Raw genomic sequence first — 25,522 nt, 5'->3', positions numbered from 1 at the left:
TGTTATCTGATCACAACGCAATAAAAATTGATAAAACAAAAATAAATCCCCCATGTCCTGTAAATAAAATAACTATGTTATTCACAAATCAAAAAGTCACAATGAAAATTAGGAAACATTTTGAGCTCAATGTGGAGTGCAAGTCAAGATAAGCTTAGAAATATGTAATGTTAAATGCATATACCAAAGAAAAGAAGCTAAAATTCAATATACTAAATATTCACCTAAAGATGTTAAAAAGATAGCAGGAGGTTACCCCAAAAGTAGAAGGAATTAAATAATAAAGGGCAGAAATTGGTGAAATAGTGAACAAAATAATGAAATAATGAACAAACATACACTAGTGAGGATTAACAAAGTCAAAAATTGTCTCTTTGAAGAGACTAATGAATTGGTAATTTTACTAGCTAGTGAAACTGCAAGAAAAAAGAGACAAGGCACAATCAGGAGTGAAAAAGGGGACATGTGACTACACAGCTAAAGATATTAATGAATAAAAGACTATCATAAACAAACTTATGCCAATACATTTGAAAATTATATACAATGGTCAAATTCCTAGAAAAATAAACCTTATCAAAACTGGAAGAAAAGAAAATACTAATATGATTTAATTCATAAAACATACCCCCAAAGAAAATTTCCAGTCCCAAATGCTTAACAGGCTAATTCAACCAAACATTTAAGAAAGAAATAATACCAATTTTCACACACCTTTTCAGGTATAGGGGGAATTAAATAATCTATATTATGAGGCCAGCATAACTTGTTACAATATCTGACAAGAATACTATGAGAAAGAAAAATATAGGACAAGCTTACTGACAAATATAAACATCACACTAGCAAACCAAATCTAGGTCAATTGTGCAGAAGAGTTAACATAGCAGACCTGACTGCTATCTTTCAGAAGATCTGCTATGAGGTTGTCAGATGTCTGAGACCTTGGATTTTGGGAGTGTTCTTAAACACTCTAATACTGACTCACTGTGCTCAACTATTTGCACAATCAATGTGGTTTATGCTGTACACCTGCTTTCCTTGTAGTCTGGGACGTTGGTTCATGCTACGTAAAGGGTGCCTTCATGACCCACGCATCCTCAATATAACCCATAGGCACTGAGTCTACTTAGTTTCCCTGCCAGATAACATTTTATAGGTGTTGTCACAACTCATTGCTGGGGGATTAAGCACATCCTCTGTGACTCTGCTGAGAGACAAGTCTTGGAAGCTTGTGCCTGGTTTCCTCCAGACTTTGTTCCATGTGTCTTTTTCCTTGCGGATCTTGCTCTGCATCCTTTCATTGTAATAAATCCTAGCCAGGAGAATGAATATATATTGAGTTCTCCTAGTCATCCAATCTGAGGGTGGTTTTGGGGAACCCCCAATACAACAGTATATCACAACATCAACAACAAAAAGGGTTTATTCCAGGAATAAAAGATTGGTTAAAAATCAGATCAATCGGCCGGGCACTGTGGCTCACCCCTGTAATCCCAGCACTTTGGGAGGCCGAGGTGGGCAGATCATAAGGTCAGGAGATCGAGACCGAGACCATCCTGGCTAACACGGTGAAACCCTGTCTCCACTAAAAATGCAAAAAAAAAAATTAGCCAGGCATGGTGGTGGGCGCCTGTAGTCCCAGCTACTTGGGAGGCTGAGGCAGGAGAATGGCATGAACCCGGTAGGCAGAGCTTGCAGTGAGCCGAGATCACACCACTGCACTCCAGCCTGGGTGACACAGTGAGACTCTGACTCAAAAAAAAAAAAAAAAAAAATTTCAGGTCAATCAGTGTAATTCACCGTATTAGCAGAATAAGGAAGAAAAATCATATGATAAAGAAAAATCATTTGATAAAAATCAATATCCATTCATAATAAAAATTCTCAGTTATTTCCTTAGTTTGGGAAAGGGTAAATTAAAAATACCTATAGAAAATATAATACTTCAGAGTGAAATTTTGAAAGCTTTTCCTCTATGACTGGAAACAAGACAAGGATGCTTTCTATCACCACTTGTATTCAACACTGCACTGGAGATCCCAGCAAAAACAAGAAGGTATTTTTATAATAACTTTATTAAGACAAAATTCACATACTATAGAATCCAACTATTTAAAGTATACAATATAGAAGATATAGAAGAAGAAAAAGATACAGAAGGTGAAAGGATTATAAAGGAAGAAATGAAACTGTTACTATTTGCAGATGACATAATTATAAATGAAAATCCAAAAGAATTTACAGATAAAATATTAGAATTAAAAAGCAAGTATAGACCTAGCACGGTGGCTAACGCCTGTAATCCCAGTACTTTGGGAGGCCAAGGCAAGTAGATCATTTGAGGTCAGAAGTGACTGACTGACATGTTGAAACCCTGTCTCTACTAAAAATACAAAAAAATTAGCCAGGCATGGTGGTGCATGCCTGTAGTCCCAGCTACTAGGGAGGCTGAGGCAGGAGAAGCACTTGAACCCAGGAGGCAGAGGTTACAGTGAGCCGAGATCATGCCATTGCACTCCAGCCTGGATGACAGAGTGAGACTCTGTCTCAAAAAACAAACAAACAAACAAAAAAACAACAAAAACAAGTTTATAGCCAGGCGTGGCGTGCGTGCCTGTAATCCCAGCTACGCAGGAGACTGAGGTAGGAGAATCGCTTGAGCCCGGGAGGCAGAGGTTGCAGTGAGCAGAGATTGTGCCACTGCACTCTTATCTTGGGTGACACGGTGAGACTCCGTCTCAAAAACAACAAAAAAAAGAAATTACTTCCAAAAAGTTTGGATCTTTTCCATTTATTTCGGGAATTTTGAAGGCTCCCCACCTGATGGTAACTGTAGACACTCCTGATCAAAAACTGAGTTTAGTCAAGTTGCTGGATATATAATGTATTAATATCTAAAAATTAGTACAGTTCCACATACCAACAATTGGGGAATTTGAAAAATAAAATTTTTTAAAGATTCCATTTATAGTGACAGAAAAAAATCAAGTACCTAAAAAGAAATCTATAAATTATTTGCAATATTTCTGCACAAAAAAATGTAGGCAATTACTGAGAAAAAACAAAGGAAATCTAAGTAAATAGAGAACTATACCATGCTTATGGATTAGGAGACTCAATCAAAATACATTCATTAATTCTAAACAGATATATAAATGTAATTCAATGTTAATTAGTTAATTAATGTTAACCAACTTGATTGAATCTTTCTATAATGTATACATACATCAAAACATTACACTGTATCCCAGAAACATACAAATTTGACCATGAAAAATAAATAAATGAAAATAGCATACTTAGTGAAAGAAGTCACACACAAAGGCCACTTACTGTATGATTCCATTTGTATGAAATATTTAGAATAGGCAAATCCATAGAAGTAGAAAGTAAAGTGGTTTTTGCCAGGGGCTGAGGAAAGGAGGAAAATGAGGAGTGACTGCTAGTGGATACAATATGTTCATTTTGGGGTGATAAAAATATTCTAAAATTAGATGGTGTGATGGTTAGACAATTCTGTAAATACATAAAAAATCATTGAATTGTATATTTGAAGGGCTGCATTCTATAGTATGTGAATTATATCTCAATAATTACTTAAAAAATTTAAAAATTAAAATAAAATTTATATGGAACAACCAAGACATCTGGGGAGTGGGGAGGGAAGGAGAACAGCAGAAGGCCTTGCTCTACAAAATATCTAGACTTATTATAAACCTACAATAAATAAGAAATGTGACCTTGGCTCAAGGAGATACAAATCAACCAACAGAATAGAAGGCCAAGAAATAGACAAGAGATTCATGCACAAATGGACCTTGATTTATGATAAAGATAGATTTATGATAAAGATAGCACTCAAAACAGTTGTGAAAAGATGGTTTCCAATAAATGATGCTAGAACAAATGAATATCTATATGTTTAAAAAATGAAATTTGATCTTTACTTTTTACTCCATACACAGAAATCAATTCCTGGAGGACTATACAGCTAAATGTGGAAGGCAAAACAATAAAGCTTCTGGAAGATAATATAGAAAGTATCCTCAGACGAAACAATTGGGGAAAGGAAAAACTTATTAAATAGAGAACAAATACCATCAACCATAAAGGAAAAGATTGACGAATTTGATTACAATAAGAACTCTTCATCAAAGATACCACTGAGAGTAAAAAGCAAGCCACAGAAAAATTATTTGCAATCATGTAAGTGACAAAGCGCTCACACCCAGAATATACAACAAACTTCTACAAATTAATCTAGAAGACAGGTAACTCAATAGAAAAACAAACAAGAGACTTGAATGAGTACTTCACAAAGGAGGATATCCAAATAGCCAAAAACATATGAAAAAAATGCTCAATCTCACTAGTCATCAGGGAAATGCAAACTAAAACCACAATAAAATGATACTACATGCCTACCAGATTGGCTAAGATTTAAAAATTAATAACAAATGTTGAGAAGCATATGGAACAGTGAGAATGCTCACATGGAATAGTGAGAATGCTGGGTGGGAGTATAAAGTGGAAAACAATTTGGTATCACCTACAAAAGTTAAAGATATATCTACCCTATGGCCTAGCAATTCAACTCCTAGGCACAAATCTGAAAGAAATGTATGTGCATGTGCACCGAGAGACACTGAAAATTCACGAGAAAATTTCACAGAAAGCCACAAATGTCCATCAAACAGTAGAACAGAAAATAAATTGTGGTATAGTCATACAATAAAATCCTATGTAGCTATAAAACTAAACAAACCACAGTCACACATTACAGATAAAATATTAGAATTTACAGAAAAAATATTACAATTGAAAAGTGGATGAATCATAATAATGTTCGACAAAAGCAGCCAGATACTGAATAAATTAATAAAAATTCCAAAAACTAAACCGTAGTGTTGAAGGATACATATTTAGGTAGTAAAACCATAAGAAAAGCAAAGAAATGATTACCATGTAAGTCAAGAGACTGGCTCTCTGAGGAAGACGGAGGAATAATAATTCTAAGGAGGCACTAAAAATTTTGAGGCACTGGCAGTTAGCAATTTCTTGACCTGGTGGTGGTTACCCAGCTGTTCTCTCTGTGATAAATCACTGATTAATATGTATTGTTTTGTATATACTTTAGTTTTATGTTTTTAAATTATTATACAATTAGGGCCAGGCATGGTGGCTCATACCTGTAATCAATCTCAGCACTTTGGGAAGCTGAGATGGTAGTATCACTGAGCCCAGGAGTTCGAGACCAGCTTGAGCAACACAGTGAGACCCCGTCTCCACAAAAAAATCAGAAAATTAGCCGGGCACGGTGGCATGCACCTGTGGTCACAGTTACTCAGGAGGCTGAGGCGGGAGGATCACTTGAGCCTGGGAGGTCGAGACTGCAGTGAGCTGTGATTGTGCCAGCGCACACCAGCCTGAGCTACAGAATGAGATCCTGTCTCAAAACAAACAAAACAACAACAACAACAAACAACAAAAAAATACAATTAGAAGGGTTAAAAAAGAAAACAAAAATCAAACAACGTGAAAATCAAAATCTGATGTGTGCTGGATCAGATTATTTCTCGGGGCATTAGTTATTCCCTGATAGGAAGCTACAGGCTTTAAATGATATTAACTATTTGGGGTGATGGGAGAAGCCACAGCCAGGGAGTATAATATGTAGAGGCATACTATGTTATACTGTAGACATATCCATGTTAATATAATAGGAAAGCTAGGATAGAAAATTTGAAAGATGTAAGCAAAGTTAAAAAGCAAATCACTCACGAGGTATAAGAGGATAATTTAATACATTTTAAAGTTTAAATTATGTATTTACCATCCAACTCCTAACAATATTGCATTTCCTAATACCTTGGCAAACAACAGGAAGGAAAAGTATGGAAAAATAACCATGGTATGATTTATAAATTAATTTCCTGGGTATTATCTTTATATTTCTAAAACCAAAGTCAGGCTAACAATAAAAATGTTTCCATTTAAGCAGATTTACAGGAAAAACTAATAATTCTTTCAGGTGCCTATGTTCAGAACTCTTCAAATGAACATCCTGTTTTTAAGTTCCCATTTATCATTTAAAATGCTACTGTGTTTAGTTAGGTACTATTTCAAGAAAATCTACAGAGCTAGATGCATTAAGAAACTCTACCTGCAGTCTATTCACTTTTTGCGCTCCTTTCAAAGATACAGCATGCCCTTTGTTTTCCTGTACCATCATCTGCACTTGATTCTTCAGTTCCTTCACCTCCAGTTCCTTCTGATTAAATACTACTTCATCAGCAGCAAGCACACACTAGTGAGGAAAGAAGGCACAAGTGACATTCACCACAGAAAATAATCAAGAAACCCCATATGATAACACAAAAATGGTGATTTGATTATAGTTTGATGATGTCTTATAAATTTTTTTCATTTTCAACTTTTTCTGATTTCTTTCTAAGAAAGGCAGGAACAGTTGAGAGAACCAACCATTGCTATAACACAGGAATTCATTACCATGAAGACAGAAGATTTTCCTGATTTTTACTTCCTGTATATAAAAACTAGTTGTTTTGGTTCTAGAGTACCTTCACTAAGATTTTTACAAGTTTGCTAGAACTGCTATGAGATTTTAACGTGGATCACTCAAAGATCCAACGTGGATCACATTTTCCAAATTGACATATAGGGTTATAAGAATACATTAGGGCATTTGAATGAAGCAGATTTGCTGATTTTGTACACTTTCATTATGAAGAGATATATTTTGAAGATGTCTAAAAATGATTAAACAGTTTTACTTTTTGGTTTCTAGTAAATTTGCCGATTTTTAAGTACATTTGGGATACGTAAATAATAAAGTAGTTTTTAAATTAAATAAACAGAAAATTATTTGTCGAGAGCCTCATTCCACATATTGGCTTGGCATTTTAAAAATCTCACTAAATAAGATGTTGGTGTGGATGCGGTGATCAGAGAACACTTCTACACTGCTAATGGGAATGTAAACTAGTATAGCCACTGTGAAAAACAGTGTGGAGATTCCTTGAAGGACTAAAAGTAGAACTACCATTTGATCCAGCAATCCCACACTACTGGGTATCTACCCAGAAGAAAAGAAGTCATTATACAAAAAAGATACTTGCACACGCATGTTTACAGCAGCACAATTCGCAATTGCAAAATTGTGGAACCAAACCAAATGCCCATCAATCAACGAATGGATAAAGAAACTGTGAGAGATATATATATATATCACAACTCCTATATAAACCAACTCCTATATGTGTCCCAACATTCAAGCTTCCAATTACCAGTACTTCCTGTTCCAACAGTTTCTTATACTAATGAGGAAGGGCCTGCTCTACCTAGACAGTTATTACCTATCAGAAAAAAAAAGAACTAAAAAAAAAGATTTAAGAAGTATTACCTTACCTGTTTTTATGCTATTATTTATTTATTCATTTATTTTTAGAGACAGGGTCTCACTCTGCCACCCAGGCTGGAGTGCAGTGGTGCAATCATAGCTCACTGCAGCCTTGAACTCCTGGGCTCAAGTAATCCTCCCACCTAAGCCTCCCGAGTAGGTGGGACCACAGGCGTATGCCACCATGCCTGGCTAGTTTTTTGATTTTTTGTAAAACAGGGGTCTCATTTTGTTTCCCAGACTGGTCTCAAACTCCTGGGCTCAAAACGATCCTCCAGCCTCAGCCTCCCAAAAGTGCTGTGATTACAGGCATGAGCCGCTGTGCTGGCTGAGACTAGTACATTTTAATGTACAGATCTTAATGTAACAAGATAGTTTCAAATCTCATATTTCAAGTAACTAGAAATTTCTGCTTGTTGAGTTTGGTGTAATAGGAAAGAAGAACAACCACAATTATCTGAAAAAATCAGTGAAATACTCCTCCCTTCAAACTATGCAATTATGAGGCTGAATTTTCTTTACAAACTTCAACCAAAACATACTGCAACAAACTGAATACTGAAGCAGATATAAAAATCCAACTGTCTGTTATTAGGTCAGATGTTAAAGAGATTTGCAAAAATGTAAAGGAATCCTACTCTTACTAAAATTTTTTTGTGTGTTGGCCAGGTGCGGTGGCTCATGCCTATAATCCCAGCACTTTGGGAGGCCGAGGCGGGCGGATCATGAGGTAAGAGATGGAGACCATCCTGGCCAACATGGTGAAACCCCGTCTCTACAAAAATACAAAAATTAGCTGGGCATGGTGGCATGTGCCTATAGTCCCAGCTACTCGGGAGGCTGAGGCAGGAGAACTGCTTCAACCTGGGAGGCGGAGGTTGCAGTGAGCCGAGATCATGCCACCACACTCCAGCCTGGCGAGAGAGCAAGATTCCATCTCAAAAAAAAAAAAAATTGTTAGAAAATACTTTTCATTAAAAATGCCCTTTATATTAACATGTAATTGGGTTACTGTTAGTTTTGAATGAATAAATAGCTTGGATTTTTTCAGTTTTAATTCTAACACAGTAAATATCAATAGATATAACCAACATAAACAAAAGCTCTTTGAGGGATCTCGCTTTAAAAGTGTAAAGAAGTCATCCCGTGATCAAAAAGCTTGAGAACTTGAGCACTGCTGTAACAGAGGATAATACAAATGCCTTCTTTATAATATTACATGTAAAAAGGCTTTGAGGAAATATTTCTAGCTAGATAGAGAAATAAGCTTAGAGCTTAAAAGAAAGGAAATATACTTAACTATATTTCCTTTTTAACTAAAAAGCTATCTTTTTAAGTTTTCCTATTTTGAAAAATGGACAGAACCATGGAAGCTGAGAACCATGTTATTTCAGGAAAAACTGAAGGACCATTCATTTGCTCACCAGCTTGCAAACTCCACCCAAGCAAGCAGTAACTAGGTGTGTCCTGTCCTCCACTATTCCCATGACATACAATCTTCACACAATAAATAGTTTCTGAATGAAAAGCGGGGAAATGTAAATCTGAACTCAATACATGTACATATAACATGTATACATGTACATACCTACATTCCTTAAACATTAATATGCTAATTTGTTGGTTTTTTTAAAAACCTATACTCCAAACACAAGAGATGAAGTATTTTTTTCTTTCAAGAACTACTGACCGACAGAGGGAGAAAAACTCAGTAAAAGATAACTTAAGTTTTATTTCTGAAACAAGTTTATTTTCAGTCTCTAAATTGACAACCAGGTCCACAAAGTTCTATTTAATAAATATAACAAATTAAAATACACTTTAACCGAAGGAGAAAGGAGGAGGAGCCAAGAAGGGTATGAATTGTGAGGAGGAAGCAATAGGAAAGGGGAGGGTAGAAAGAACGAAGTAAGAGAGGCAAGTGGGATCTTTTTTTTTTTTTTTTTTTTTGAGACGGTGTCTCGCTCTGTCCCCCAGGCTGGAGTGCAATGGCGCGATCTTGGCTCACTGCAAGCTCCGCCCCCTGGGTTCACGCCATTCTCCTGCCTCAGCCTCCCGAGTAGTTGGGACTACAGGCGCCCGCCACAACGCCCGGCTAATTTTTTTGTATATTTCGTAGAGACGAGGTTTCACCGTGTTAGCCAGGATGGTCTCAATCTCCTGACCTCGTGATCCACCAGCCTTGGCCTCCCAAACTGCTGGGATTACAGGCGTGAGCCACCGCACCTGGCCTATATCCAAAAATATTTCAAAGAGAAGTAGGTGGACTTAGGAATTGAATCAGAGAAGGAAAGCTCCTGATTTCATGCTCAAATTATATTGCCATAATTCCTCTTTACTCAGATACTGTCACATTACTATTTCTTTAAAAAATAATCATTTCAGTTTCATTATTCCCATCATGACACTTTCTAAACAACCCAGTTCATTTAAAGTCCTGTAAGTCATAGTAAAACTTTCATTAAATTTTTCCAATGTTAGGCTATAAGTTAGCACTATGGTTCTTGAATCCAGATGCAAATCACCTGGTAGCTTTATAAAAAAGAAAGTGCCAATGCCCAGGTACCATCTCAGACCAATTAAATCAGAATCCCTGTGAAGTAGGACTCAGAAATCAGTATTTTTAAAAAGCTTCCCACGTGTACTAATTGTGTGGCAGCAAGCATGGACATCACTGCTTCACACAGAGATTCTAAAGAAATATGTCAAACAAATGCACTTTACTTGTGAGTGGGACATTATGTAAGACATACTGTAATTTAAGATCATTTGTAACATCCTTCCAAAATTTTTTCAGCATTGATATCAGATATGAAGCATTTTGATCAAGTTTATCAAGAGTGATAGTGAAGTGTATATACTTCTATTCTGCTTGATATTTTACAAAGAAGCATGTATTATTTTTGTAACTCTTTGATAAAAGATGAAAACATTCAATAATTGTATTCCATAAGATAAAGGAGCTCAAAACATCAGTCCGAATTTTATCCAGAAGAGATAAACTGTACTGAATTATCTAATAAGACCATAAGCTACCATATATAGTTTCTTCTTAAAAAAACAAAAACAATTTCTTCAACCATGCAGGAATGCCAGGACAGGGCTATAAAGATGCAAGATTTGCTGCCTCCTGTAGGCTGCTATTTGAATGACTAAAGCCATCTTACTTTCCTAGCTGCTAGGAAAATTCCCTCCTCTGGCAGGATCTCCAGGAAGATTCTACTAAATATGGTTTTTAGGGGAAGAAGACATCCAAGAATAGGACAGGCATGGTGGCTCACGCCTGTAATTCTAGCACTTTGGGAGGCCAAAGCAGGCAGATCTCTTGAGCCCAAGAGTTCAAGACCAGCCTGGGCAACATGGTGAAACCCTGTCTCTACAAAAAAATACAAAAATTAGCCAGGTGTGGTGGCAGGCGCCTGTTAGTCCCAGCTACTCGGGAGGCTGGGGTAGGAGGATCACTTGAGCCCATGACGTTGAGGCTGCAGTGAGCTGTGATTATGCCACTGCACTCCAGCCTGGCTGACAGAGGTAAGACCCTGTCTCCAAAAAAAAAAAAAAAAAAAAAAAAAAGAATAGTCACTGCAATATTATTAATAATAGTTAAAACCTAGAAACAGCCTAAATGTCCAACAATGGAATATTAAAAAACTATAAACACATTACACATTCATTAGACAAATTACCATATAAACATGAAGAGTCAAGTATGAAAAATATTTAATCATGTGTGAAAATATTCAAAATATAAATATTAAGTGAAATATAAAATGCAAAACTGTGTGTAGGGTTGCAAGTACATATTTTTAAAAAATTATATGGGCCAGGCACGGTGGCTCACGCCTGTAATCCCAGCACTTTGGGAGGCCGAGATGGGAGGATCACGAGGTCAGGAGATCGAGACCATAATGGCTAACACGGTGAAACCCTGTCTTTACTAAAAATACAAAAAATTAGCTGGGCATGGTGGCAGGCGCGTGTAGTCCCAGCTACTCGGGAGGCTGAGGCAGCAGAATGGCGTGAACCTGGGAGGCAGAGCTTGCAGTGAGCCCAGATCGCGCCACTGCACTCCAGCCTGGGTGACAGAGCAAAACTCCGTCTCAAAATAAATAAATAAATAAATAAATAAATTATATGTACATAGAAAAATAATTCTGGAAGGAAACCCACCAAAAAGAGATGTTGGTATTTCTAGGCTCTAGGATTAAAGATAATCTTTTAACTTTCTTCCTTACACTTTCCTGTTTTGAAAATACTCTATGATGAACATGTTAGCTTTTAAACTAGAAAAGCATAAATTGTTATTCTTTAAAATATTTGCAGTTTGAGCCTCCCATTCTAACCTTCTCCCATTTCCAACAAATGGGTATTGGTTAATGAAATTAACAGGCTACTAATGCAGAAAGTCAGACCTTGAGGAACACAACAAAACAAGCAGGTAAATGTCAATATCAAAAAACAAAAATATAAACTCTCAACTTTAAAAAAAGAAGAAGAGCCCTCTCCCTCTCCCTCTCCCTCTCCCCACGGTCTCCCTCTGATGCCGAGCCAAAGCTGGACTGTACTGCAGCCACCTGGACTCACTGCAACCTCCCTGCCTGATTCTCCGGCCTCAGCCCGCCGAGTGCTTGGGATTGCAGGCGCGCGCCGCCATGCCTGACTGGTTTTCGTATTTTTTTGGTGGAGACGGGGTTTCGCTGTGTTGTCCGGGCTGGTCTCCAGCTCCTAACCGGGAGTGATCTGCCAGCCTCAGCCTCCCGAGGTGCAGGGATTGCAGACGGAGTCTCGTTCACTCAGTGCTCAATGTTGCCCAGGCTGGAGTGCGGTGGCGTGATCTCGGCTCGCTACAACCTCCACCTCACAGCCGCCTGCCTTGGCCTCCCAAAGTGCCGAGATCGCAGCCTCTGCCCGGCCGCCACCCCCTCTGGGAAGTGAGGAGCGTCTCTGCCTGGCCGCCCATCGTCTGGGATGTCAGGAGCCCCTCTGCCCGGCTGCCCAGTCTGGGAAGTGAGGAGCGCCTCTTCCCGGCCGCCATCCCGTCTAGGAAGTGAGGAGCGTCTCTGCCCGGCCGCCCATCGTCTGAGATGCGGGGAGCGCCTCTGCCCCGCCGCCCCGTCTGGGATGTGAGGAGCACCTCTGCCCGGCCGCCCCGTCCGAGAAGTGAGGAGCCCCTCTGCCCGGCAGCCACCCCGTCTGAGAAGTGAGGAGCCCCTCCGCCCGGCAGCCGCCCCGTCTGGGAAGTGAGGAGCCCCTCTGCCCGGCCGCCACCCCGTCTGGGAGGTGTACCCAACAGCTCATTGAGAACGGGCCATGATGACGATGGCGGTTTTGTCCAATAGAAAAGGGGGAAATGTGGGGAAAAGATAGAGAAATCGGATTGTTGCTGTGTCTGTGTAGAAAGAAGTAGACATGGGAGACTCCATTTTGTTCTGTACTAAGAAAAATTCTTCTGCCTTGGGATGCTGTTGATCTATGACCTTACCCCCAACCCGGTGCTCTCTGAAACATGTGCTGTGTCCACTCAAGGTTAAATGGATTAAGGGCGGTGCAAGATGTGCTTTGTTAAACAGATGCTTGAAGGCAGCATGCTCGTTAAGAGTCATCACCACTCCCTAATCTCAAGTACCCAGGGACACAAACACTGCGGAAGGCCGCAGGGTCCTCTGCCTAGGAAAACCAGAGACCTTTGTTCACTTGTTTATCTGCTGACTTTCCCTCCACTATTGTCCTATGACCCTGCCAAATCCCCCTCTGCGAGAAACACCCAAGAATGATCAATAAAAAATTAAAAAATAAATAAATAAATAAATAAATAGAAGAAGAAGAAGTATGTGTGCTGGGACAAAAATCAAAGAAAAGGAAGGCAAGTTCTGGGTCAACTTTGATAAACACTTAAAGCAAAAGCCACCTCCAATCTCATGGTAGAGCTGAGAGGAAAAAAGATACAAAAACAAATTTAGCCTATATCACAGTCTCACCTGAAGTGAGTCTAGAGGGGAACAATGATAGGAAATCAGTATCTTGCATTACAAATTAATAACTTCACCTTACCAACCAGTCTGAACTACTTTTTCATTTGAGTGATTTAAGAGAGATTAATAGGCTGGGAGCAGTGGCTCACGCCTGTAATCCCAGCACTTTGAGAGGCTGAGGCAAGCAGATCACGAGGTCAGGAGTTCGAGACCAGCCTGACCAACATGGTGAAATCCCGTCTCTACTAAAAATACAAAAATTAGCCAGGCATGGTGGTGCACACCTGTAATACTAGCTACTCAGGAGGCTAAGGCAGGAGAATCACTTGAACCCAGGAGGCAGAGGTTGCAGTGAGCCAAGATCGCACCACTACACTCTAGCCTGGGTGATGGAGCGAGACTCCATCTCAAAAAAAAAAAGAGAGAGGGATTAATAATAAAGCTGTTCAATTTAAAAGTAAAAATAAATTCATTTTGCTTCTACATCTGTTTTTAAAGATTCCTTGGAATATATCCAGAAACTTAAAGCATTAAAGCATGTCTGTTTGCTAATGAAGGCAACTGATTAAGTGGGCTACTTTACCTGTGTTTCCTTTTTCATCTTCTCGGATGTGAAGATCCTTCATGGATGTCTCCAATTCTAGAAGATCTCTTAGGTCTTCCTTGTACACTTCTATATAAGATACTTTCACATTAAAGTCAATGCTAGGATGTTCAGAGATGCTTTGAAATATTTCTTGAATAGCTCGAAGAATGATACCCTTTTGGCCCTCCACAACTGAAGCTGAAAATTTAGAAAAAGAAAGCATATCTGGAACTTAAAAGAAAAGCTACAACCCCAAATTTATAGTTAATTTGTTTTATTACATTGCTATATATTAGATATTGTATATATATTATTATATTATATATACAATATATATTATATATAATAATATATAAATGTAATAGATATATTACATTTCTATATATTATAACTTTTTTTTGGGGACGGAGTCTTGCTCTGTTGCCCAGGCTGGAGCGCAGTGGTACAATCTCAGCTCACTGCAACCTCCGACTATCAAATTCAAGCAATTCTCCTGCCTCAGCCTCCTGAGTAGCTGGGATTACAGATGCCCACCACCAGGCTATTATAACTCTTTTAAACCACAACTATAAAATTAACAAGTGAAAGTTTTCACATGTATCCCCTTACCAAGAATTCATTCATGCATTCATTGAACAAATATTTATTTAGTATCTACTATGTGCCAGGCACTATTCTAGGACTCTGCAATCCACCAATAAACAAAACAGGGAGAAAAGAAATCCCTTCCTTGGTGAGATTCTGCTGAGGAAAGACAGACAATAGCAAAAAAGAATAACTGATAAGTGAATTATATGGCATATTAAAAAGTGTTAATTGTACCTGGAGGAAAAAAACACGGCAGGGTAAGGGGACTAGAAGTGTAACCACCAGCCAAGAGATGCTTGCAACTTTAAATAGGAAGGTCATGGTGGGCACCATTCAGAAGGTGACATCTGAGAAAAGACTTGAAAGAGGCCGAGTGCGGTGGCTCACGCCTGTAATCCCAGACTTTGGGAGACTGAGGCAGGCAGATCACTTGAGCCCAAGAGTTCAAGACCAGCTTGGGCAACATGGTGAAACCCCGTCCCTACTAAAAATACAAAAATTAGCTAGCTAGGTGTGGCGGCCCATGCCTGTAATCCCAAATATTTGGGTGGCTAAGGCACGAGAATCACTTGAAGCTGGGAGGTGGAGGTTGCAGTGAGCTGAGACAGTGCCACTGCACTCCAGCCTGAGCGACAGAGGGAAACTGTCTAAAAAAAAAAAAAAAAAAGAAAAAAGATTTAATAAGAAAATATATTTGAAAAGGCCCAGGAATCAAACAGACATTAAGTGGCACAGGTGAATTTCAAAGCAGGTAGATATGGTAGAAATGTATATTTTAATATAAATGATAAAACTATATGGGGTGGCATTTTATTCCATAAATAGGCCATACTGTGGTGGCTCACACCTGTAATCCCAGCACATGGGGAGGCCAAGGTGGGTGGATCGCTTGAGCTAAGAAGTTTGAGACAAGCCTGGGCAACATGGCAAGACCCCTTGTCTACAAAAAACACAAAAAATTAGCTGGGCATCGTGTTGCATGCCTATGGTCTCAGCTGCTTGGGAGGCTGAGAAGGGAGGATTACTTGAGCCTGGGAGACAGAGGTTGCAGTGAGCCAGGAGACACAGCCTAGGTGACAGAGCAAGACCCTTTCTCTAAATACATACATAATCTTTCCCAATTCACTGTTCATTAAATACTACATCCAGAGAGGTGGCCCTTGGCTCATAAAACATCATTCTACACAAAGGGCTTCCCCTGCCGAAAGACACTCCACCTCTCGGATATTCACTACTACTAGTGGGAGCCATGTTATAAAAACGTTGATGCTTTTAGATGACATATAATTTCTAAAGCACAAAATAGCTGTAAAAAGCAGGAAACTGACCCTAGGTAAGACCAATCTATTTCACAGTCCTTTGCACTAAAATATCTTTCTCTTTAGATCATTTATTATGGTCTGGGTGGAATCCCAATCACTGGAGCACAATTCATTTATGTTGGCAAGGATGCTTTTTAAAAAAAAATTCTTGTATCATATTTCTTCACATGTCACCAAGTCTATCTGTTCTGTGATTTCTGGATGGGGTGAAAAGGTGCAAGGAGCTTGAGAGTAGAAAGGGATAACGAGAAAAGACAGGGACGTAAGCCAGAGTTGATGGCGACAGAGAATGTGTGCAGAAGACAGGTGCAGAAAGGCCAGTTATGCCCAGTCCTAGACCCTCAGTTCAACAATGAGGAAGGAAACATTTCTACACCTCTTCTCCTCCAGCACTATCTAAGCCCACAGCTTCTACAAACCAGAACACAGACCAGTACAATAACATCATGAGTAAACACTTATTTCTGCTCCCACTTGTTTCAAAAAGGAGTTAGAGCAGCTTTACAAATAGGCGTAGGAGGGACTCAAACAGATACTTCTACATCGGTGTTCACAGCAACATTATTTACAGGAGCTACAAGGGGGAAGCAAACCAAATGTCCATCAAAAGAAGAATGGATAAATAAAACACAGTATATACATACAATGGAATGTTCTTGGAAAAAGGAATGAAGTTCTGATAGGTGACATAACATGCTAAGAGAGAGAAGCTAGACACAGAAGGAAAAATACTGTATGATTCCACTTCTTTTTTTCTTTTCTTTTTCTTTTTTGAGACAGGGTCTCACTGTGTCACCCAGGCTGGAGTGCAATGGCACAATCACAGCTCACTGCAGCCTTGACCTCCCGGGCTCAGGCGATCCTCCCACCTCAGCCTCTGAAGTAGCTGGGACTATGGGCATGTGCCACCACATCAAGCTAATTTTTTTGTTGTTTTTTGTAGAGACAAGCTCTCACTATGTTGCCCAGGAGTGCAGTGGTGCCATCTTGGCTCACTGCAACTTCCACCTCCTGGGTTCAAGCGATTCTCCTGCCTCAGCCTCCTGAGTAGCTGGGACTACAGGCACCCACCACCACACACGGCTAATTTTTGTATTTTTAGTAGAGATGGGGTTTCACCATGTTGGCTAGGATGATCTCGATTTTCTGACCTCATGATCCACCCGCCTCGACCTCCCAAAGTGCTGAGCTTACAGGCGTGAGCCACCATGCCCGGCCCACTTTTATGTGTTTGGTTTTGTTTTGTTCTCTGAGACAGAGTCTTGCTCTGTTGCCCACCCTGGAGTGCAGTGGCACGATCTCAGCTCACTGCAACCTCTGCCTCCCAGGTTCAAGTGATTCTCCTGCCTCAGCCTCCAGTAGCTGGGATTACAGGTGCACACCACCACGCCTGACTGATTTTTTTGTATTTATAGTAGAGATGGGGTTTCACCATGTTGCCCAGGCTGATTTCAAACTCCTGAGCTCAGGTGATCCTCCCAAAGTACCGGGATGACAGAAGTGAGCCACCACGCCTGGCCTCCACTTATATGAAATATCTAGAATAGGCAAACTAAAAGAGACAGAAAGTAAATCAGGGATTATCAGAGAATGCGGGGAGAGCTATTGCTTAATGGGTACATAGCTTCTGTTTCGGTGATGAAAACTTTGGAAATACTGGTTATTATTGCATTAAAAATTAGTATATTTGATGCTGCAGAACTCTACACTTGAAAGTAGTTAAAATGGTAAGTTTGGTGATCTTTATATTTATATGTACTTTATCACAATTGTAAAAATAGTAAAAAAAAAAGTGTATGAGATAAAATTTAAAGTAAGTGGAGGGAAAAACTGAGACTTTAAAAGTTTCTGTAGGCTAATTTAGAAAACTGCCCATCATTTTTAGCATTGTTCCATGGAAAATGTATTCCAAGCAACAAAGAGTTGACTTACAAATGAAACTTAAAAACAACTTGCTTCCAAGTTGAAGATTACCAAAGTTTAGGTTTTTGGCAACAATCATCCTGAAAATCCGAGTTTCCATCAACTTTGATGGCTGCCTTTCCCCTAATTTAAGAGGCGAGACTGCCATCATGTGGCAAGTAAAGTAAGTTGTGGGTTTTCTTCTAATACAGTACAAAGGAAGATTCCCTTTTAAGAGCTTATAGGAACTAGCCTGTAGGAAATATCTAAACCTTTCAAACTCTAGTATAGATAAGCAATCTTGATTATCCAGAATAAATAATTGACCAGAAATAGTTCAGTTATTCCCCACATCTATAGATAACAAAGCACAATTTAAAAGATGTATCAAAAAGCTTAATTTCAAATATTTATAATAAAGCTCCAATATGTATTTTGATAACTTGAATATAAAATTTGCAATGTTAGTCTTATATTCCTGAAATAAACCATTTCCAAAAGAAAACCTGCAAAGTTTTATACCTCAACAACTCTCATTTAGCTGCTATATGGTATTTAAAGAGTACATAAAAGTTTTTGGAAAAGGCTATACCTTGTAAAGGTAATTCCAATGTTCTGAAAAGCAGGAAAATGAATATTAGCTAAATAAGCATCATATTTAAAAATAAAGCCAGGTGTGGTGGTTCACGCCTGTAATCCCAGCACTTTGGGAGACTGAGGCAGGGCGGATCACTTGATCTCAGGTGTTCAAGACCAGCCTGGACAACATGGCAAAACCCTGTCTTTGAAAAAAAATTAAAAAAAAAAAAATTAGTTGGGAGTGGTGATATGCCCCTGTAGTCCCAGATACTTAGGAGGCCAAGGTGGAAGAATCTCGTAAGCCCAGAAGGTTGAGGCTGCAGTGAGCTGTGATTGTGCCACTGCACTCCAGCCAGGGTGACAGAGCAAGCCCCTATCTCAAAGCAAAATCAAAAACAAAAAACAAAGTGAGACTGTCTCTACAAAAAGGTTTTTAAAATAAAGTAAAATACATTTTAAAATAAGAGAGTTTCATTCTGCCCTAGTGCCCAGCATGGTAACCCAGACACTGCAGATGCTCAATAAATATTCACTGGAGGGGGAAAAAGAAAACATTATTTGCATGGTCAGTAACCAAAAAGCTGACCCAGAATTGGTGTCCTATAGAGACATTCTGGGAAACAGAAAATGCTCACTAAAACATCAAAAAATAAATCCAACTTTTTTTTTTTCTTTTTGAGACAGTCTTGGTCTGTTGCCCAGGCTGGAGTGCAGTGGCATGATCTTGGCTCACTGTAGCCTCTGCCTCCCAGGTTCAAGCGATTCTCTGCCTCAGCCTCCCAAGTAGCTGGGATTAAACGCACGTGCCACAATGCCCAGCTAATTTTTGTATTTTTAGTAGAGACAGGGTTTCATCATGTTGACCAGGCTGGTCTCAAACTCCTGTCCTCAAGTGATCTGCCTGCCTCGGCCTCCCAAAGTGCTGGGATTACAGGCGTGAGCCACCGCGCCTGGTCTGAAATGATATTTTACATTGTTAAATGCAAAAAGAAAGTTACAGAATCACAGGTATAATATCTCATTAAACAAACAAAAACCCAAAAAACTACACAAGTGAGTAATATGCATCAAACTTATTTCTTTGGGGTGAGAGGAGCTGTCACTTGTTTAATTTCTTATGCATCACTTGCAATCCTTCTTATAATAAATATTTCTTTAATTTAAAAAAAGTAGAAAGAAAACACCATCCAAAATGTTCTTAATGGTCCTCCATTTCTTCTGATAGAGGGAATTTTAGAGCAATTAAAATGTTAGGACAACAGATAACTTCAATAACTTTTTCCCTTACAAAATTAAAATAGTACTCATGGTCTCTTAATAATAAAAAAGAAAGTATAGCTATAATTAAGTCACCAGCTTCTGAACATTTATAACTCCTATTGGTATAAAGCACATAATGGGTCATTAGGATTATAAAACATTTGCCAATCAAAAAAAAATACCCTACAATCCTAAAGAAAAGCCACAATTTATACTAGAAAAACTGAATTCTTTTTATTGTAAGATGCTGAAACAATCTAGTATCTGTGATCTCCTAATCCTGCAGAATATAGATTGTTTTCTTTTAGTTGGAGAGTATTGGCCTCTTAAGGCTCCTCCATTTTAATCTTTGGAATAAAGATTTCCTGAAACTACACAACCACTCTCTGAGCCACCTCCCATCCATGCACGTAATCAGAGAAGTTTCTTTTTAAAAAAATTTTTTTTTATTGTTTCAGCTCATATCTGAACAGCTAGAGAAGAGTTTCTGAAAGCCATATATTTTACATTTGTGAAATATGAAAATAGAAATATATTGAGAGTCACTATTCATACAGAGAATACTAACAAAAACTTTAGACAATGATGCATATGTGCACTACTCAAAAGTTTGTTTTTAGTGGAAAAATATAAATACAGTAAACAATCTTAACAGAGGACTTGGCTGTCAATTCCCCCACTCTATTACCAGACACTTAACTAAAATGATTTCCAAGGTTCCCTTCAGCTCTATATGAGATCCTATGATTCCATCTTTTCCAAACTATAATTACAAGCAGCAGCAATTGTCCTAAAATATTCAGAATTTAAAAAAGAAATCTGGCTAGAATATTGAAAAAAAAAAGATACTTTACATAATAAATTTTTCCTACGGTCCCTAAGTCCTGATTGCGGGACTCTTAATATTTATAACTGGCTTGTTAAAGAATGCAAAATCTGATCATGTTAACTCATTTATCTCTATTTTAAATTCTGTTCAAGATAACAAGGGCTGACCACTGAAAACTATTTTAAACTTCTTTCCTCAAGCAAATATAATCCTAAGTTAGATTGCTTAATGAAACTTCAATATTTAAAAACAAATCTTTCAAAGATGATGATCTTATGATCACATTACATGATTCATTCCTTCACTATTCAATCAATATGCTAAATACCTACCACGTGTCAAGTATTGGTCATATTTTAGCTTCTTTCCAGCATCACAAATAAAAGTCAAAGAGTATGAGAATCTTACCAATATGGCCCCCTCCAATGGTGTATGTCTTCCCAGATCCAGTTTGTCCATAGGCAAAAACAGTTGCATTATAGCCCTCAATGAGTGACAACACTAGGGGCTTTATACATGTGTTATAAACTTCATATTGAGTGGAATTTTTGCCAAAAACAAAATCAAAAGTGAAGACTCTATCTCTCCCAACGATAACTTGCTGGCTGTTTGGAATAACTCTCACACAAACTTGATGATTATGAAGAACTTCTTTGCAAAGCAGAGGTCTAATTCTTACAGCAACTTTTACTGGTATTTCTTCTATGGCAACTTAGATTTTACTAAATAGATTTTCTATTTAATGTTCAGTATCTAGTGTGAGAGACTTCCATCTTATGTAAGATCTGGATTCCTGTGTAACAAAAATAAAAAGCAAATTTTAATTACTGATTCCTTGTATCCCAATAAACTAACCACCTTCTAAAGCAAAGTCAATTACAACAGGTTTTGTTTCAATACAACATAGTTACAAAGAGTAAACCTGTCTTGTAAAATACATCTAAATTTGTAGACAGAATAGTATGTCTTGGGTTTGCTTCAAAATAATCTAGGTGGGGGGTCCATGAGTTGATAAATGATGAAGCTAGGTGGTAAGTACATGGGATTCCATTGCGTCTTTATTTCTACAGTAATAATGTTTCCCAGTTCATTAATCTAAATATTAAATAACCAGGGAGTTAGAAAATTAAGGCAAGAAGATAAGTAAGGAACTGTACACACTTTTTTTATTTGTTTTTTGAGATGGAGTCTAGGCTGGAACGCAGTGAACCACAATGAACAAAGCCCCTTTACCAACCTGTGGTGGACATGGTAGCTTGAGCAAGAAAGCAACTTTGCTGCTTTCAGCTGCTGAGATTTTCAGATTGCTACTGAAGCCTTATCAAGACTTACATCTTACACAAAAAAATTTCTTACCATTCTAGGACTGATATGAAAACTGTGAATTTCATATATGGATTATTTGCATGCGTTAAATATTCATAAATGTCTATTCTGAAACATCTCTCCAAGGCTCATAGAAATTTTCTTTCTGTAGCATAAGGCAGAGCTATCTTACCAGGGTATCCTTAGATAAAGTTTCCCTTAGGCCTTGGGGCAGCCAGGAAACCCCTGAAAAAGTAAAAGCCTCTGTTCCAGTCACTTCCAGATACAAGAAACCTCATCCAGTGCTCCTCAGTGGGTAGCTCCTGCACATGCTGCTCTGGAGTTATGTCAACTATGAAAAGGGAAGTGCTCCAAGTCCTAGTAATCTACCTCATCAGACAACTGCAGAATGCACTGCTACCCATTATCAAAGACAGGCTTGTGAAACTGTTGGAAGATTATGTTCAAGGTGCCTAAACAGCAAGGCACACAGTAGAATAAGCAGCAAGTCAAGAATGGGGGAGCCCAAAATCTAGTGAGCAAGGTTTCCTTAAAGCAACAGCCTTAAATTTCTATATTGATTATATTTTTACCCATTTGCCAGTGACATGCATTTTCAGCATCAAATCTAGCTGCAAGGTGACTGCTCAAACAATGCATATGCTTTCTGTCACCTAGAGCTTTGTCATTAAACACTTGAAATTAGAAAGGTCAATTGAATTTGAAATCCTGTCATTCGCTTATTTATTCATTTGTTTATTTTTGAGACAGGGTCTCGCTCTGTCGCCCAGGCTGGAGTGCAGTAACATGATTATGGCTCACTGCAGCCTCGACTTCCTGGGCTAAAATGATTCTCCCAGATCAGCCTCCTGAGTAGCTGGGACTAAAGGTGTGTGCCACCATGCCTGGCTAATTTCTTCTATTTTTTTATAGAGATGGTGGGGTCTCCCTATGTTGCCTAAGCTGGTCCCGAACTCCTGGGCTCAAGTGATCCTACTGCCTTAGCCTCCCAAAATGCTGGGATTACAGGCATGAGCCACCTCAACTGCCCCAAATCCTTTCATTTTTATCACAAGAAATTTTCTATTACATTTTTGATGAAAAGAGCTGTTAGATTATTTAAAAATAATTCCAACTGTTGTAAATTACTGAATGCTTAGGTAAAAATTGTTTTTATCACCTACTCATACAAATGAAATTGTAATGGGCACTCAATTCTAAGAAATCATTATTTAAAAGTTTAGATCAGGAACTGAATATTCTTATTTCATGGATAAACTGATTTTAAAATGAAAAGTTAATGTTCACAGAAGCAAGTACAATTCTCTCATTAGAAACCCTGAAAAGAGTCTGAAGTTTTATAGAAATTCAACATTTAGTATCTTTCCTATAAATTTATATTATGTTTTACTTATCCTATACTATAACAAAAACGTTTTTCACATTTTTTTCCATCTAGTTCAATACAGACACCTTTAAATCTCTTTCCAGTTTTGGGAGAATGAGATGCCTCTGGTTCTTTATGTCTGTAATGCAAAAGGCAAATGGCAGGGAGCACCAGCACAAGACCACTGACCTGGAGCCAGAATGCCCATCACACCCAACTTGCTACTTAACGTAAGTACTTGAGCAACCTACTTGATCTCTCTTGAGTTGCTGTAAAGACTGAATAAGTTAATATATAAAGCACTTAGAACAGTAGCCAGAAGCATTCAATATACTCAAGCATCACTTAATGATGGGGATACGTTGTGAGAAATACATCATTAGGTGATTTCATCATTGTATGAGTATCACACAGTGTACTTACACAAGCCTAACTGGTACAGCCTACTATCCACCTAGGCTACATGGTATGGCCTTTTGCTTCTAGGCTACAAATCTGTACAGCCTGTGACTGTATTGGAGGCAACTGTAACACAATGGTAAGTATTTGTATATCTAAAGAAAAGGTACAATAAAAATACCGCTTTATATATGTCCATCATTGACCAAAACAAAACATAGTTATTGCAGCACATGACTATATAAGCATTTATGGGTGTTCTTACTATTCTTATTAGACTGAAATGTGCCATGAGGCGCTATGAGGCATAGGAGAATTGGTACAAACTATTTAAAAATTTGACTAAGCATGCCTGACTCCATTGCAAAGTGTTTTGAAACTTTATCAACATCTGGCCCCTATACAAGCTAAGGCTTTAATCTTTGAAATAAAAAAGTTTTTAGGCATTCAGTAGTAGGTGAGTGGTCAGCCACTGAAAAGAGTCAAAGACCTAAAGATTACACATAACATACTACAGAAGGAAAATACCTGTCTACCAGGGAAAATACCTATCTACCAGAAACCCAAGAGTCACAGTTGAGACTATATCTTAAATAGTGGGCATACAATAGATACTAAATGTTTCTTGAATGAATGAAAAAAAGTAACAAAAGAAACACAAAGCAAACAAAGTATTATGACAAATACTGTTAATCAAGAAAAGAACCAATGACAAACACTCAAAAGACAAAATTATTTTTCTGGTAAAGCAGCTACCTATGCTATGTCACATCAGCAACCTATGTGTTAACATGTCTTAACTTCTAAAAGGGTAAAATGGAAAGGGGGAAATGCTCCTTTAATGACCCCTTGTTTGATCAGGGTAAAGTGCAAAAAGAGTAAGACAGTGGCAGTCACTTCCCATTATATTATACTTTACATAACAGTAAATATTAAAGACAAAAAATAGCACTACTTAATCTGCAGCTAAGGGGATAGGAGATGAAACAACTGGAAGGGTTCAATCATCTGTGCTATGCTATACTTAAAAAAAAAAATAGCCAACATATCAACACATCATCTACTGCAACAGCCTTGACAGAAATCTACATACTATGTCAAAAGGTACAATGACCAGTACTTCAGAAGTAGAAGAGAAGGAAATGTAATTTTAAATGAAAGAAGGGAATAAAACTTAATATGAAAATAATCCCCAATTTGTAAATATGTCTATTATTCATACACATACCAAAATGAAGAAAGAAATGCATGGGATTACTCACTATGCTTATTTTCCTTTCTATAGTTTTTACTATTTCCCCAAATATTCTACAATGACTATATACATATATATATACACACATACATATACACACACACACACACATATATATATATATTTTTTTTTTTTTTTTGAGACAGGGTCTTACTCCCACACCAAGGCTGGAGCAGTGGTGTGATCACGGCTCACTGCAGCCTCAACTTCCTGGTCTCAGGTGATTCTCCCACCTCGGCCTCCGGAGTAGCTGGGACTACAGGCACGTGACACCATGCCTGGCTAATTTTTTGCAGAGACAGGGTTTTGCCACGTTGCCCAGGCTGGTCTTGAACCCCTAGGCTCAAGCAATCCTCCTACCTCAGCCTCCCACAGTGCTGGGATTACAGGAATGAGCCACCATGCCCGGCTCTACAATGATATTAGTTCTTAAAAAAAAAAAAAAAAAAATCTCAAAAAGAAAAAATGGTTATCTATACTCAAGTTGAAAAAGTTAAGCATAATGTAATCAATACAATATTGATTTTTTTGCCCTGTGTCAAAATTTAGAAAGGGCAACTACAGGTCAGAATTGACAATGAGACGCCTTTGGCCATTCACATCAGTGATGGACAAGTCAAATGACAGACAGCAACTATTGAAGACTAATATGTTTTAAGAGAACATTATCCTCGTTAACTAATTTTTCAGAATTTTCAAAAAGATAGTCATGTTA

At 38.2% G+C, this 25,522-nt stretch overlaps 1 pseudogene; it reads right to left on the bottom strand.

The window, feature by feature from the left end:
• LOC115935769 (kinesin-like protein KIF27) overlaps positions 1–21,711 on the bottom strand; it is a 38,148-nt pseudogene extending 16,437 nt beyond the window's left edge.
• Positions 21,712–25,522: the final 3,811 nt, after the last annotated feature.

The sequence above is a fragment of the Gorilla gorilla genome, chromosome 13 (assembly GCF_029281585.2).
Source record: "Gorilla gorilla gorilla isolate KB3781 chromosome 13, NHGRI_mGorGor1-v2.1_pri, whole genome shotgun sequence".
NCBI classification, from domain to species: domain Eukaryota; kingdom Metazoa; phylum Chordata; class Mammalia; order Primates; family Hominidae; genus Gorilla; species Gorilla gorilla.
The sequence above is the reverse complement of the archived record's forward strand: the minus strand, read 5'-3'. Positions and strand labels throughout refer to the sequence as shown.